Genomic DNA, 15,597 nt, shown 5'->3' on the forward strand with positions numbered 1-15,597 from the left:
AGCTCTATTTTGTCTGTTGGACTTGAGGCTTTCATAGCTTGACGTTTCTTAATGAGGTTTTTCGTCTCTTGGGGTAGCTTACCAGTGTTCTGTCTGACGACTGTACCCCCGACTTCCACTGCACACTCCTTAATGATACTAGTCAGATTATCATTTATTGCGTCAACACTAAGGTCGGTTTCCTCGGTTAAAGCCGCATACCTATTCTGAAGTGAAACTCTGAATTCCTGTACTTTCCCTCTCAGAGCTAGTTCATTAATCGGCTTCTTGCGTATCAGTTTCTGCCGTTCCTTCCTCACGTCTAGTTGAATTCTAGATCTTACCGTTCTATGGTCACTGCATCGGATCTTGTTAACTACTTCCACATCCTGTACAATGCCCGGGTGGCCGCACATTATGAAGTCTATTTCATTTTTAGTTTCGCCATTAGGACTCCTCCACGTCCACTTACGAGTAGCCCGTTTTCTGTAGAAGGTATTCAAGATGCGTAAATTATGGCGTTCTGCAAACTCTACTGGTAACTCCCCTCTGGCATTTCTAGAACCGATGCCATATTCCCGAACTGCATGATCTCCAGCCTGCTGCTTGCCTACCTTTGCATTAAAGTCGCCCATCAGTACAGTATACTGTGTCTTTACCTTACTCATTGCTGATTCTACGTCTTCGTAGAAGCGTTCAACCAGTTGATCATCATCGCTGGATGTAGGCGCGTAGGCCTGTACCACCTTCATCTTGTACCTCTTATTAAACTTAATTACGATACATATCACCCTCTCATTAATGCTATAGTATTCCTCTATATTACCAGCTATATGTTTATGAATAAGGAATCCCACCCCTAGTTCTCTTCTGTCAGCTAAGCCACGATAGCATAGGACGTGTCCGTTCTTCAGCACTGTATATGCCTCTTGTGGCCTCCTAACCTCACTGAGCCCTATTACATCCCATTGAACACCCTTTAATTCCTCGAATAGTACAGCTAGACTCGCCTCACTAGATAAAGTTCTAGCGTTATACGTAGCCAAGTTCAGATTCCAATGGCGGCCTGTACGGACCCAGAGATTCTTAGCACCCTCCGCTGCGTCGCAGGTCTGGCCGCCGCCTTGGTCAGTTGCTTCGCAGCCGCTGGGGACTGAGGGCCGAGGGTTAATTCGTGTATTCATGTGGGAGGTAGTGGCGAAGCACTACACCAAGGTGGCCAATCCTGCTCTGGTGAGGGAGTGCATTGCTGGCTGTGGTCGCCAGTGAGGCTGCACCCCAGGCCTTTTTACACAATTCCATCATCACGCGGATTTTTTTTTAATCCGGTTGGGAATTGTCCGGCACTGGGATTCGAACCACGGACCTCTTGCATGCGAAGCTGATGCTCTACCACTACGCCATCGCTGTACGACTGCCATCGCTGTACGACTGCCATCGCTGTACGCCATGCGATTTTGGTATGTGCCCCTTAACGCATTAGTGCATGGTTGGGGTTCAGCTTTGATTTTGCACCTTTCTCCGTATTTACTATTTTTTTTAATTTGCTGGGAATTTCTACCGTCATCAGTTATGTTCACTTTATCCCTTTACAACATGCATTATGATCAACTGTTTACAAATATGTGAAATTTACATAATTTGATGCCACGGTTCTGGAGACCAAATTTAAAGCAAGGAGAAGTGTTAGAAGAAATAGTGTATTTTGGAGCAACTAATTGTAATTACAACATAGACAATGATCTAATTAATGTACAGTTAGTCATGCTATAGTCATATTCCTTTATGTGACATTGTAGGACATCAATTACAAGTGCTTCCTGTACTGTTGCTATTTAAACGGCATTGTACTGGAGGGTCACACACTCTGACTGTATTCTACGTGTGGGGTGACCATGCAAGTTCCTCTGGCGCAAAGGAACAGTCCACTCTTGTTCTGGGGCACGCCTTTGACTGTGAGTGGGCAGGTGTTGTCGAGTATCATGTTATGCGAGGAGTCTTACAGCAGGCATCAATATTGGGAGGGGCATGTGCCTGGTGTGTTGCCCTTTGGCCACGACCTTGTTTCTGTGTGGTTGCTATGTCATTCTCCACACATCTTGCAGCTCTTGCTTGTGCTCTCATTAGAAAGGAAGACTGTCAGATATATCTTAAGGCATGTTTTTTTTAGCAAAACTGATACTTCACTGCTGTGGGTGCTGACCATATCTTCATCTACTTGACTACGGACCTTGCTACCGTGCAATGATTTGTGCCACTGTTAAATAAACCATTCCTGCTCAAGGCACCGTGAGTCATTGTTTACACCACACACATCGTAGAGTGTATGTATTTGGGCTATGCTTGTTTTCTGAATAAATGCAATCTGCTAGTGTGCCTCTTTGACCAGTGGTAAGTCTGTCACTGTCACAAATGTAGCTTTTATCTTGTTCCAGATAACGCAGCTGAGGACTGCCTTAATTTTAATGGTAAGTTGGGTGGCACCACTGTGCTTTCGTTTTCTACTGAGTGTAAGCGTATCGGAGCTGACTACCAAGTACTAGCTATTCTTGATGTGCATGGCTTCACAGCTGCAGTGTTGAGAGAAAAAAAACGTTAAAGCAAGGCTGGTTCAGTGTCGCACACACTTTGAATATAGCTAGAAAGTGCAAGCTCTGTTGCCGGCTTGGGTTAAGCAGACGCTCTCCCCACCCTACTGCCTTCATGAAAGCCAGCAGCGAGATCAGGTACATAGTCGTTTGCGTTCCATTTCTAAGGAGCTTCGTTCATCGGTACACGGAACAACTGCTAGTTTTTTTTTTAATAAACATCTTTTTTTTCGTGAAATCTGGGGTTTCGTGAAATCTGGGGTAGCCCTGACATTGCAATTTTGAAAACACTACAAGTGAACTAGACACGTGCTGGAAAATGAATTAGTGCACGACGCCCACATGAACACGGGGAGTGCCAGAGGTATTTGTGCCTGCATAGTATTGCGGACTAATTTTTAAAGACTCGGAACACTGTGTTTGCAAACATCTCCTTGACTAGCTTTCTCTGCCAGACGCCATGCAACCCAGCTGCACAGACTTCCCAGCAGGTGCAGTAGTACTCTGCGCCAGAGCACCTGCAAGTGTCTGCTCTGTCACAGAGCAGACAAGTGTCTGCTCTGTGACACATATATATTAAGCATGGAAAGTAACCATCAAATGTTCGTACTTTCATCTAGCGAAATTTCAGTTGCAAAGAAACATGCAAATTTATAATGCTGCACTCGTACATGCAAAAACACAGCACTTGTGCATGGAAATGGGAGCTCTGTGCAAAGTGAAGTTTCACTTTACTTTTGCCATAACCTTAATTGAATAGGCATCGCATGGCACCACATGGTGGTGTTTTTGTTTTGGCCATGGAGACTGCCCCTTCACATTCTGTGTTCACCAATGACCTCACTCCCGCATTATCCCCAACCTTTACCACATTTCTTTCACCCACCCCTCTACTTTGCCTTGCGTAAAGGATTTTCCTCAATGCAGTCTCAGTGACAACTTAGTGGACTGCGAAGTTCAAGGACGTAAATCCATTCCAGGTGATAGCAGCCTTATTTTGATGGGGGTGAAACACAAACACCTCTGTAAATGTACATTCTGGTGCATGTAAAGGAACGTTTGCACATCCGTTGTGCGACTAAGCTTTGGTGTGCACAAGCAATATGCTATGAACAGCTGTTGGTTGCGCAAGCCAGAGATTGTGCTCATTTGGTCGCAAACCATTTGAGACCTGCACCTCCCATGTAATATTTTTTCTTACACACGTGTGATAGAATGTCACATTGCAATTCATTATGTACAGCTGTACCTTTTATGCAGTGCACATTTTTTTACATGATTGAGAGCAGTGGGAGCAGCCTCTAGCCTTCAAAGTGTTGCCTGCCATGTTTGAAACAAGCCTCAAGAATTTTCTACCCAGCCAGCCATATTTGTCAGATGTTTGCATTTATGTAATTTGAAGAACTTGACTTAGGCACTGACATGGCTTGAGCAAGCTTAGCTAGCCGTACAGTTGGTGTCATTATATACAGGTGCAAAAAAGCCATTCTACGATCCTTTGCTCTTGCACCTTTGATGAAACATAAGCCAAAGTGATGTGAATTTTGTTAAATCACATGATTAATTTATGGTCTGGGGTTACGTAACAAAATGGCAAGTTGGGCTAGTTGGTTCTTGTTCATTTTTAGAAGTGAAGCTCCTTAGGCGTGCACACCACCATTGCTGTTGAAGCTACCGTCTCTAAAGCGTCGTTTAGGTTGCAGTGGCTGGTGATTCAAGAGGAAATGTTTAGGCCTTGAGCGGTTTGGTTCTACACTCTAAGAAAAGATCGAGCAAAAAGGGCGTCCCCCCGTCCCACAACAACAATCGTCATCTGGCTTGCTTGCGTTTCTTTTCTTGAAAACTCGGCGCTGGCCACTTTCCTGCCAAGAACGCTACGTCACGCTGATAGCGCGCATGTCGTTCGTGACCAGAAAGTGCCGGGCGCGCGGCGATAGTGCAAGGAAAGGAAGGCGAAACAAATGACGATCACCGTTGTGGGACAAAAAGACACCCCCTTTACTCGATATTTTCTTAGAGTGCAGCGCACCAGAAATTCGAGGTTAAAAGAAAAGCTCTATGCACAACTGGTTATAATGGTCGTCTTCACTTTCACCACCTTTATCGTGGATTGTGAAATGACAACCATCATTCTAGCGCACTACGGGGGCTTTGTAGAAGATAGTAGCAGACTGTCCCCCTACCCGGCGCTGGCGCAAGAACACAATGAAACGCTGCGTGCACCAAATGCACACGGCGTTCTGTTGCCGCCACTGAAGCACCCCGCTGCATCACCTCTCACACCCCTCTCCCTACGCTGCGCGTGCCGCACTCACTCGCTTAGTCGTTCCCACCACCGAGCGCAGCAGACGCTCTCCCCACCCTACTGCCTTCATGAAAGCCAGCAGCGATATCAGGTACATAGTCGTTTGCGTTCCATTTCTAAGGAGCTTCGTTCATCGGTTTTATTTGTACACGGAACAACTGCTAGTTTTTTTTTTAATAAACATCTTTTTTTTCGTGAAATCTGGGGTTGTTTTTGGTTTAAAAGCAGGCTATATCCATATCTGCTTCCAGAAATTGTTCTAAAGGGGTCGTGAATCACTTCTCCAAGAAATCATCGAATGACCTCAGTATTGGAGTTTATTACCTCATGAATCGATTGCCACATAAACTTCTCGAATCTGTCAAGAACGAGTGGAGTTACATGGGTTTGGCACGCACTTTAAGCACCTTCTCTCATCCTGACGAGCATGCTGGAAGCTAAGCAGAGGGGGATGGTACAGGAATAAGTTATGTGAGCCGCACGTCGTGACCTCGAGCACGTGTGATAAAATGCGATCATTCTCTCCCATTATTTTTGTGTGCGAGTGTGGCTCACTGTGTAATGTTAGCAGACTATAGAGCACTGTGCTAGCACGTGGTGGCACCCCGTGGAAAAGTGCATCTGATCCAAGCGCTGCACTCAATTTGTCGGCTATTGGCCAATAGCATGCTACCCGCTTATCGACAAGCAGCAGGCGCCGGCAGCTCTGAAGCAAATGAGGACGGGCCTCTGTATAAAGAGAGGGCACCTGAGAAAATAGCAACTTCGCGTTGCGCTTGCAAGTTCTCCTTGCTGCACACGACTGCAAGATTCGACTTATGTTGAATTCCAATGGCGGAGTCGGAGCAAGCTTTTCTGCTCCTTTTGGAGCAAGTGTGTTCCAATGGCCGAGTGAGAGCGGGAGTCAAGCGTTTCAATGGGAGTCTGAGCGGATTATGACTATCTACATTCTTGCACCAGCACTCACTTATGCATGCAACCGTCTTATCAGTGCTTTTTTGGGCCTTTAGTTTATTGAGCTAAATCTTTAGCGTATCATACACAGGAGGCCTATACCACATATTCAGAAGCATCGGACATTCAGATAGAGCTGCAACATAGCCTCTGTAATCTCTGGTACAGAATGTGGCTCTACACAGCAGATTTTGAAGGCCCATGCACGTACACCAAACAGTTGCTCAATAGATTTCATGAACTGCAAGATTTACTCGTCAGAGAACCAAGTAAAAATATGTGCAAGTGTTACCATGTTTAAAAGTAGCAATGCTAATAATTGCTTCGGGAAATTCAGACTGGGAACTGGCCAAAGCATGATGGAAGGAACTCTTAAAAAGGATACCTACTATCTAATCACAGAAAAAGCTTATGCAGGTCTCAAGTCCTTTCACTGTTCTATGCAGTGGCAGAACATTGAGCTTAGATATAAGCAAATGGTATGAATAGTATAAATAGTTGTACAATATTACAGTGCATTTAACATGCACCACGACAGCACTACATCTGTAGGCAGCTGTAAGTAGGATTTAGTTTCTTTGTGTCTATATTTAAAAAAAAATTCTGCACACTTCCAACGATTCTGAAGAGACTACTTTTTCTTTATTTTTAAATAAAGATCACAAGCTTTCTCTAGCCCTCTTCATGCACGAGTATACCGGATTTGTTTTGGAAGTTGTCACCTTTTATTTCTTCGACAAACATCTGCAAAATTTTAGCTAACACGATGTACAGCAGCTTCATTTGGCTTTCCCTGTCAGTGTGGAATTGCTGTAATGCAAAAATAATGCCGTTGAGGTGCCACAGTGAAGACGGGCCATGCACATAGCTGTGTGCAATGATAGTACACAAACGGGGTTCTTGTCTTGTGCAGATTGAGAATTGGTTGTAATCGACAACTATGACATATCCATTTTTAAGCTATACATGTTTAGGTACAATATCACAAAGCAGGGTGTCTACCAAGTTGACATTTCTAAATTCCCTGAGTTTTCCAGGTTTTCCCTGAGTGTTTTTGCTAAAATTCCCTGAGTGAAACATAACTTTGTTTTATGTCAAGATGGGTAGAGACCATATCGCTCGGTGATGTCACTCTCTAATACGCATGTTAAAAAAATAACGACTTAATCCCATTTGAATAGTACATAGAACAGATAAACCTTAGTATAGCGAAGTTGGTAATAGCGCCAACTCACTTCGTTATATCGAAGCTTCGTTAAACTGAAATTCGACCTTTTATGCAAGGCATAGTTACTGAAGGATTAATCTTAAACTGAAAATGCCACAGGAACGCTCGAATAATATAGAACATGAAAAAACTTTTTATTTTATTTTTTACGTGAAACAAATTTTGTTGAGCCTGAGATGCAGCAATCACAGTTAGATGCCTTGCCAGAGTGTCACATGTAAAGACGAAACAAATGCGGGTTTAATAAACTGTGAAATTGTGCTTGTTCTGCTGCTGCGGGTTGTTGTCAAATCCTTGCGCGTTGCCCAAAGCAATGCAACGCATTTGCTATCATGTTGCCCAACCAAACCATTTGCTCTCCACGAACGCACAACATCGCAAACCATCCCTCGTTACAAAAAAAGAGTCACAGTTTCACCGCGAGAGCAAAATAGTAAATCCGATAGCGAACAAAGAGGAATGTTATATGAATATAGGCTAGCAGCTCGCTCCTTCAGGAAACGCAGCCGCTGCACTAAGAGAAGTGCCCTATCCTTGGCTCAGGGGCGGATTCAGGTACATAATGGGGGGGGGGGGCACAAAGGCTGAAGCCAAGGCTCAGCAGTGCATTTTGGTGGGTCACGCATATTTACAACAGCCTTCGTTGGAAATGTGCATAGGGAAGCAGGAAAGGGTAGAGCAATGAGAGGTGAAGAGCAGGGACAAGATTCTCTTTACCCCTTTAGGACAGTGGCAGGCAAAGCAACCTGACAAAGGGGGCAAACTCGACAAGCAGCCTGACAAAGGAGGTGGACGACAGGCACTGAAGGGAGGGGGCGGGGGCTGGCTTTGAGGGAGGGGCGATCGCCGCTACCGCCCCCCCCCCCCCCCCTGGGATCTGCCACTGCTATGGCTTCAACGGAAGTTTTGCAATTAGAGCACAACACCTACAAAGGTATGAGCCGTCTGCTGATCCCCACTAATGATACCGCGGAGCACGCGACCACGCCCGCTGGTACAAAGTACGCACTTCCTGTCGGACTCACGCAGCCACCCCCCCCCCTTCCCAACGCGCCGGCTCCTATCTGTGCCCATCGCGCGAATGAGACGGTCGGCAAAGTGTAATGGTGTATTTGCAGTAGTCGCTCGCTTTACACCATCTAGATTAGCTTGCCTCGCCAAACATGCCCAGTCACCGTCGCTTCAAAAAACAAAGAAAAAGCCTGCAACACCTCAACAGCGCGAACGTACGAGCGCGAATACATATTTAACTTAGCTGCGTCGAGGGGCCCACTTCTTTCTTAGGCACAACCTTGTGCACCCATAGAAAATGTCAAATTGGAAAGGTTGTCATTGTGACATTAAGGAAACAAATTGCATTGGACAAGCCTTATCAAGGAGCACTTACATGCTTGCTCATGGTGCTTGGACGCAGTAGTGCCTTGCATCAGACCGAAACTCCCAGAGAGCTTTACTATTCTCTTATTCCCGACTGTCAACTGCCAGTGCTTGCCCGTTTCCTGCCAAGGCAGAATAAGTTGTGCTGAACATTCCACAAATTGGAAGAGTTAATTGGGCGAATATATGCATGACAGGAGACTTGAAAAACAGACGTACTATTGCGCTCAGTATGAGCTACATCACGCGAGCACGTGGCCGAGTGCTTCGCAAGGTTGTACAGTGGCGCTGTTCATGGCATATTTTCGAGTTATCGAGAGAGTTTGGCTGTCCCTGCGAGCGCGCATCGCCCCCACTTGCTTGCTTTCACCCCCGAAGTTATTATTTTCGAAGTTGCTCTCACCGCAGGGCAAAACGAGGGCGTGGAGGTTGTGGTAGTGGTTCGTAAGGAAAGGAAGAAGACACCTAATTTCTGCAGCCCTTAAAGGCCAACACCGGCGATTTTTTGGCCATGTCAAAGTAATGGTGCTTTTGTTCCTGAGACGCTCCCGTTACGGGCCCGATAGCAGAAATACTCGGCAAATTGGAGAATAATTTTATATAAGCAAAAAAGCGCAACACCGAAACCGAAACCCAACCGAGTGTACTGTCCACGTATGACGTAGACGTTGTTAAAAACGAACCGGAAGTCGTGCAAGGCATGCCGGTCACGCCGGCACGGAGTATGAAAACTGTGACAGCCGGGACGACCAGCGAAGCGCAGGCCAAACCAACGCTGTCTGTAGCGTTGTGCACAGCAGACGCTCGCTGTAGCGGCCCAAGCGCCGAAGTTAGCGGTGCCCTCGGCTGCGTCACTTCCGCCGCCTTCCCAATACTGACGTCACAGACGCAATGTTGTCAATAATTGTGGGAAGCCAGGAGGGCGTTTGCGCGTGTCTCACGCCTGTAATTTGGCATAAATGACGGAAACGTGCCAAGGAACGTGCCCAGCGAATTTCCTTGAGATCCATCGACCTCGAAAAATCGCCGGAATTGGCCTTTAAGGGAGCACGGCGAAGTGCCTTATAGGGGTGGGGGTAAGGTGGGAATAAAACAAAACTAGAAAGAAAAAGAAAGAAGTGAAAGATGGTCGGCAAGAACGACGAAGAGAGAAGAAGAGAGGAAAGATGGGGAACCGGTCACAGGAGTTCACGGACGGGACCACGATTCAGCCAAGGGCACGATACACGTCGGTGACGAGGCGGCGAAGGCCCCGTCGGTGAGTGGCCCACAGCATGGCGGTCGAGGAAGCCGTCACGGGGCGTGAAAGCAAATGGAGGCGATGCGCACTCGCAGGGACAGCCAAACTCTCTCCCGATAACTCAAAAATATGCCATGATCTGCGCCATTGTACAACCTTGCAGAGCGCTCGGCCGCGCGCTCGCATGTTGCAGCTCATACTAAGCGCGGTAGTACCATTGCTGTGCCACTCGATTGTCTGGACTGTTGCGGTCGTAAAATGTTGGCAGCCAAGTACCCGCTAGTGAGGAAAAGCTTGAAAGTGTAGGACTGTTTCCTGGGAGGTGCATTATACTGTTAACAATTTTTTGATGCCTAATGTGGTTTTCAGCGAAAATATATTTTAACTATTGCAACGCGTTTACGTAGGCATTCACTCACTACGCCTTTTGTCCCTTGCTTCGCTGCTCTCTAAGGGGCATATCTTTCAGTGCTGACCATCCAGTGCCTTGGTGTTGTTTGACAAGCTTGACCACGGCTGTTTGCTGTAAAAAAACGCAGTTGCTCTGCGTTTGGCACGAGGTGACGGGCCTGCTGGTGGGCCACCTGTCCATACTGCTTTTCCTACTGCAATCGGGGGCGCTCTCCGACCAACGGCTTGGTGAAGGCCTCGCCCACCCGTATGCGATCCTCAACACGTGATTCCAACAGGCCAGGTGGGTTTTCATTTGCAGAACCTCGGTTTTCAAGCTCTTTGTATTCATCAAGGTTTGATTACAATGCCACTGCTTACCCGTTACAGAAAGATGTCCCGGCATTTCAGGGTGACGACAAATATACGTGTAAATAACCTTATACTTATACGTAAACTGTAATCGTGTTTTGCAGTAGTCCCTCGCTTTACACCATCTGGATTAGCTTGCCTCGTCAAACATTCCCAGTCACCGTCGCTTCAAAAAACAGAAATGACCTGCAACACCACAACAGCGGCAACGTACGAGCGCGAACACATATTTAACTTAGCTTAAAATAAGGTAGGCTAAAAGAGACTGCGTCGAGGAGCCCACTTCTTTCTTAGGCACAACCTTGTCCACCCATAGAAAATGTCAAATTAGAAAGGTTGAGATTGTGATATTAAGGAAACAAATTACATTGGACAAGCCTTATCAAGGAACATTCACATGCTTGCTCATGGTTCTTGGACGTAGTAGTGCCTTGCATCAGACCGAAAATCCCAGAGAGATTTACTATTCTCTAATTCCAGACTGTCAACTGCCAGTGCTTGCCCGTTTCGTGCAAAGGCAGAATAAGTTGTGCTGAACATTCCACAAATGGGAAGAGTTAATTGGGCGAATATATGCATGACAGGAAACTGGGAAAACAGGCGTACTCTCGCGCTCAGTATGAGCTACATCACGCGAGCACGTGGCCGAGTGCTTCGCAAGGTTGTACACTGGCGCTGTTCATGGCATATTTTCGAGTTATCGAGATAGAGTTTGGCTGTGCCTGCGAGCGCGCATCGCCCCCACTTGCTTGCTTTCAACATCGAAGTTATTATTTTCGAAGCTGCTATCACCGCAGGGCAAAACGAGGGCGTGGAGGTGGTGGTAGTGGTTCGTAAGGAAAAAAGAAGACACCTAATTTCTGCAGCCCTTACGGGAGCACGGCGCAGTGCCTTATAGGGGTGGGGGTAAGGTGGGAATAAAAGAGAAGTAGAAAGAAAAAGAAAGTGAAATATGGTCGGCAAGAACGACGGATAGAAGAACAGAGGAAAGATGGGGAGCCGGTCGCAGGAGTTGACAGACGGGACTACGATTCAGCCAGGGGCACGATACACGTCGGTGACGAGGCGGCGAAGGCCCCGTCGGTGAGAGGCGCGCGGCATGGCGGTCAATGAAGCCGTCACGGGTCGTGAAAGCAAATGGAGGCGATGCGCACTCGCAGGGACAGCCAAACTCTCTCCCGATAACTCAAAAATATGTCATGATCGGCGCCACTTACAACCTTGCAGAGCGCTCAGCCACGCGCTCGCATGTTGCAGCTCATACTAAGCGCGGTAGTACCATTGCTGTGCCAATCGATTGTCTCGACTGTTGCGGTCGTCAAATGTTGGCAGCCAAGTACCCGCTAGTGAGGAAAAGCTTGAGAGAAAGTGTAGGACTCTTTTCTGGGAGGTGCATTATACTGTTAACAATATTTTGATGCCTAATGTGGTTTTCAGTGAAAATATATTTTAACTATTGCAACGCGTTTACGTAGGCACTCATTCACTACGCCTTTTGTCCCTTGTTTCGCTGCTCTCTTAGGGGCATATATTTCAGTGTTGACCATCCAGTGCATTGGTGTTTTTTGACAAGCTTGACCACGGCTGTTTGCTGTAAAAAAACGCAGTTGCTGTGCATTTGGCATGAAGTGACGGGCCTGCAGGTGGGCCACCTGTCCGTACTGCTTTTCCTACTGCAATCGGGGGCGCTATCCGACCAACAGCTTGGTAAAGGCCTCGCCTACCCGCATGCGATCCTCAACACGTGATTCAACAGGCCGGGTGGGTTTTCATTTACAGAACCTCGGTTTTCAAGCTCTTTGTAGTCATCAAGGTTTGATTACAATGCCACTGCTTACCCGTTTCATGCCAAGGCAGAAATCATAAGCCGGGCTGAATACAAATGTCCACAAATAGGAAGATTTAATTGGGCGGATATGTACATGACTTGAAACTGGAAAAACAGACGTACCATTGCTATGTCAGCCGATTGTGTCTCGACTGTTGCTGTCGTCAACTGTTGGCAGACAAGTACCGCGCTAGTGAGGAAAAGCTTGAGAGAAATTTTAGGACTGTTTTCTGAGAGGTGCATTATGTATACTGTTACAATTTTTTGATGCCCAATGTGGTTTTCAACGAAAATATTTGCTGTTAACTATTGCGACCGCGTTTTTTAGTCAAGTCTCAAAACAAGGCATGTTTCCTAGTAACAAAAAAACCAAAGCATGTGCATTGTAGGCCTATGTAGGCGTTCATTCACTACGCCTTTTGATCCTTGTTTCGCTGCTCTCTTAGGGGCAAATATTTCAGTGCTTTGGTGTTGACAAGCTTGACCACTGATGTTTGCGTCAAAAAAACGCAGTTGCTGTGCGTGTGGCAGGAGGAGGTGACAGGCCTACCTACAGGTGGGCCACCTATCGGTACTGATTTTCCTACTGCCATCGGGGGTGCTATCCGACCACCGGCTTGGTGAAGGCCTCGCCTACACGTATGCGACCCTCGACACCTGGTGCCACCAGGCCAGGTAGGTTTTCATTTACAGCAGTCTACTATTAGGAACTTCCTCGCAACTTTCCCACCTCGCTTTTCAAGTCCTTTGTAGTGACCTAGAATTGAATTGATTGCTGTAAGGATTGTGCCGCACACTGCTCAGGCATAAATGAACCTCACCTAGGAAATGCGAACATTGAGAAACGCAAGTTCCACACTCGCCGTCATGGCGGCGAGTGGCGGACACACTTCCAGGTCTGCGTGCTCATAAATACCCGATAAAGTGGACGAGGGGACGACCGCCTCCGTAGCTCAATTGGTAGAGAATCGGGCGCGTTATCCGAAGGTTGCACGTTCGGTCCCTGCCGGCAGGATGTTGTCTTTTCGTCCACTTCACTTTATTCACGTTTATATAATTACTACAGTACAGTTAAAACAGTACAATTAACGTCCCCTATACCTTCCTTGGCTTCATTGTCTGTTGGTTCTCATTAAGGTTTTATCAAACAAAAGAAACGAGCCCTTAAAATTCTCTTCTTTCGTTCAAGGCAGATTCAGTGTGTTACTCCTTTCGCTATCCGAATGCTGTCATCATGGTGGCATAGCAGGTTACATAGCTAACACATTTAAGAATTTGGTGGGTGAACTTGCGTCCAGCGGGCTGTCGCGGTGGTACAGTGGTTGTACGGTGCTCTGCTGCTGACCGGAAATACGCGGGTTTGATCCCAGCCGCGGAGGTGGAATTTTGAAGGAGGCGAATTGCTAGAGGTTCATGTACGTACATTCAGGTGCACGTTAAAGAACACCAGATGGTCTCAATTTCCGGAACCGACTACGCCTTGCCTCATAAGCATATCATTGTTTTGGCACGTGAAAACCCCGGTTATTAATAAAGGATTGCTTTATAGTGGAACGCTTTGTATTTCATACGTGTGTCAACTGTATACTTTCAACAGTAATCGCTGTAGCTCGCGTAAATAAATCTGGAATGCAGATGGCTATTAGCGTGACGCATTCATTGTGTTTAGAAGCGTCGAATACAGTGGAAATGTTGTAATAACGGAAAGTGGGCGATCGTGCCGAACGATAGCACGCGCAAGTTTTATGCAATCAGACATAATCACTGTGAAAGATTTTAACAAGCGCGCGTATCGATATTGTGCAGCATACAGAAGCATGCTAGGGGGCTTCAGATGTTTCGCGCATAGACTGATGATACAGGGTATCAGTATTGTGTAAGATTTCATTTGTAACGATGTGTGCTCAACCATATGCTGCTTTTCATAGTTACTACAAATATCTGTCACTAGCGCTGTCACAAGTTATTTGCAGCGCGAGAAGTGCATGCGTGAAAGAACGCGCAGGTTTCGCGACCAAGCACTCCTTGTGAAATACGCTGAACACGGGATGCAGGGTAACTGAAAGTGAAACTTGGGCAAAGTGTTCATAGAAGGATACAAGGGTCTCGCAGCAACTCAACCTGAATGAATCGGGTGTTGCAGGACTGCAAGGTGAAGACTGCGCCGGAATACGGGTACGGGGACCAAGCCTACATTTTGCCCCATCCAATTGCGTTTGCTCTTTTGGCGAGTCATAGGTAAGTTCAGAAAACTGCCATTGGCCAGTTCACTTGGTGTCGGTCGTCAGCGTACTCTCACTTTCTACAGTGCCGATTGCTTTGCACTACCGCTTTCATTGTTGCGTAGAAAGAGTTCGCGCACAGCGTTACAAAATTCAACTGATTGCTGAAAGAAAAGTGTAGCTGAATGCGGCATTTAACGTACGATGTCTAACCCGGGCCCCTGCCTCGCCCACCGATGACCCTTCTCATTCAGCAGAAAACTCTCACTTTGTACAGTGCCGGTTGCTTCGCACTACCGCTTTCATTGTTGTGTGGACAGCGTTACAAAATTCAACTAATTGCTCAAAAAAAAGTGTAGCTGAATGCGGCATTTAACGTATACGATGTCTAACCTCACGTCAGCGCATGGTGTATGGCGAAAAACTGACATGAGTTCTCGTCAAGGGTCTCTGGCGTGAACGAGCTAGTTCGCTACATGGCGCCGCCAAAGGGGATGGCAAGAGATATCATCATCATCATACTTACAGGAAGTTCATTAAAAATACGCGTTCCTGGGTTTGAGAATGATCGCCTGGAATATTTATAGGTACGTTGGTCTCAGCTGGCACACAGCCTGCGCAGCCCAGGCTTGGTCAGGGGGCCACAAACGAGGGGGACTCGAGGTGTCGTTCTTATTATAGTGACAGCTCCTTCTAAAGAGGGCAGCATAAAGTAAGCCGTAAGATGGGGACATAGAATTGCCCTTACCTTTGTACTAGAGTTTCCTCCATTAACGGATGAGACCATGTAGTGGAGTCTGTCAGTGTTTCGCCAGAAAACAGACCTGTAAGGCAGCGAACATATTGGGATTCTTCTGTTTAGTGAAGCATAAAGGGCGTTTTCATAAACCAATGCATAATGCTTAACAGTTGGTAGTGATGAGAGAACGCCCTTGAAGACGAGCTAAAGCGCGGATTGAAAATTCCGGCATCCTTAACGAGAGAGGAGAAAAAGCGTCGTTTTTTGTTCACATCTATCCGCGACCATCATTGTCAGCCCATATTATCTCCACTGCAGGACGAAGGCCTCTCCTTACGATCTCCTATTTACCATACCTAGTGCGAGCTTGTTGCA

At 46.7% G+C, this 15,597-nt stretch overlaps 1 long non-coding RNA gene across 1 annotated transcript in view; it reads left to right on the forward strand.

Moving 5' to 3' along the window:
- LOC119391089 (uncharacterized) overlaps nt 1-15,597 on the forward strand; it is a 303,791-nt gene that overhangs the window by 12,840 nt on the left and 275,354 nt on the right. Inside the window, exons 3-7 of the long non-coding RNA XR_007415559.1 lie at nt 2,415-2,447; nt 10,211-10,365; nt 12,041-12,194; nt 12,775-12,936; nt 14,405-14,499. This is a non-coding gene — a long non-coding RNA (uncharacterized LOC119391089). The remainder of the gene's footprint in view (nt 1-2,414; nt 2,448-10,210; nt 10,366-12,040; nt 12,195-12,774; nt 12,937-14,404; nt 14,500-15,597) is intronic.

This window comes from Rhipicephalus sanguineus, chromosome 1 (assembly GCF_013339695.2).
Source record: "Rhipicephalus sanguineus isolate Rsan-2018 chromosome 1, BIME_Rsan_1.4, whole genome shotgun sequence".
NCBI lineage: Eukaryota > Metazoa > Arthropoda > Arachnida > Ixodida > Ixodidae > Rhipicephalus > Rhipicephalus sanguineus.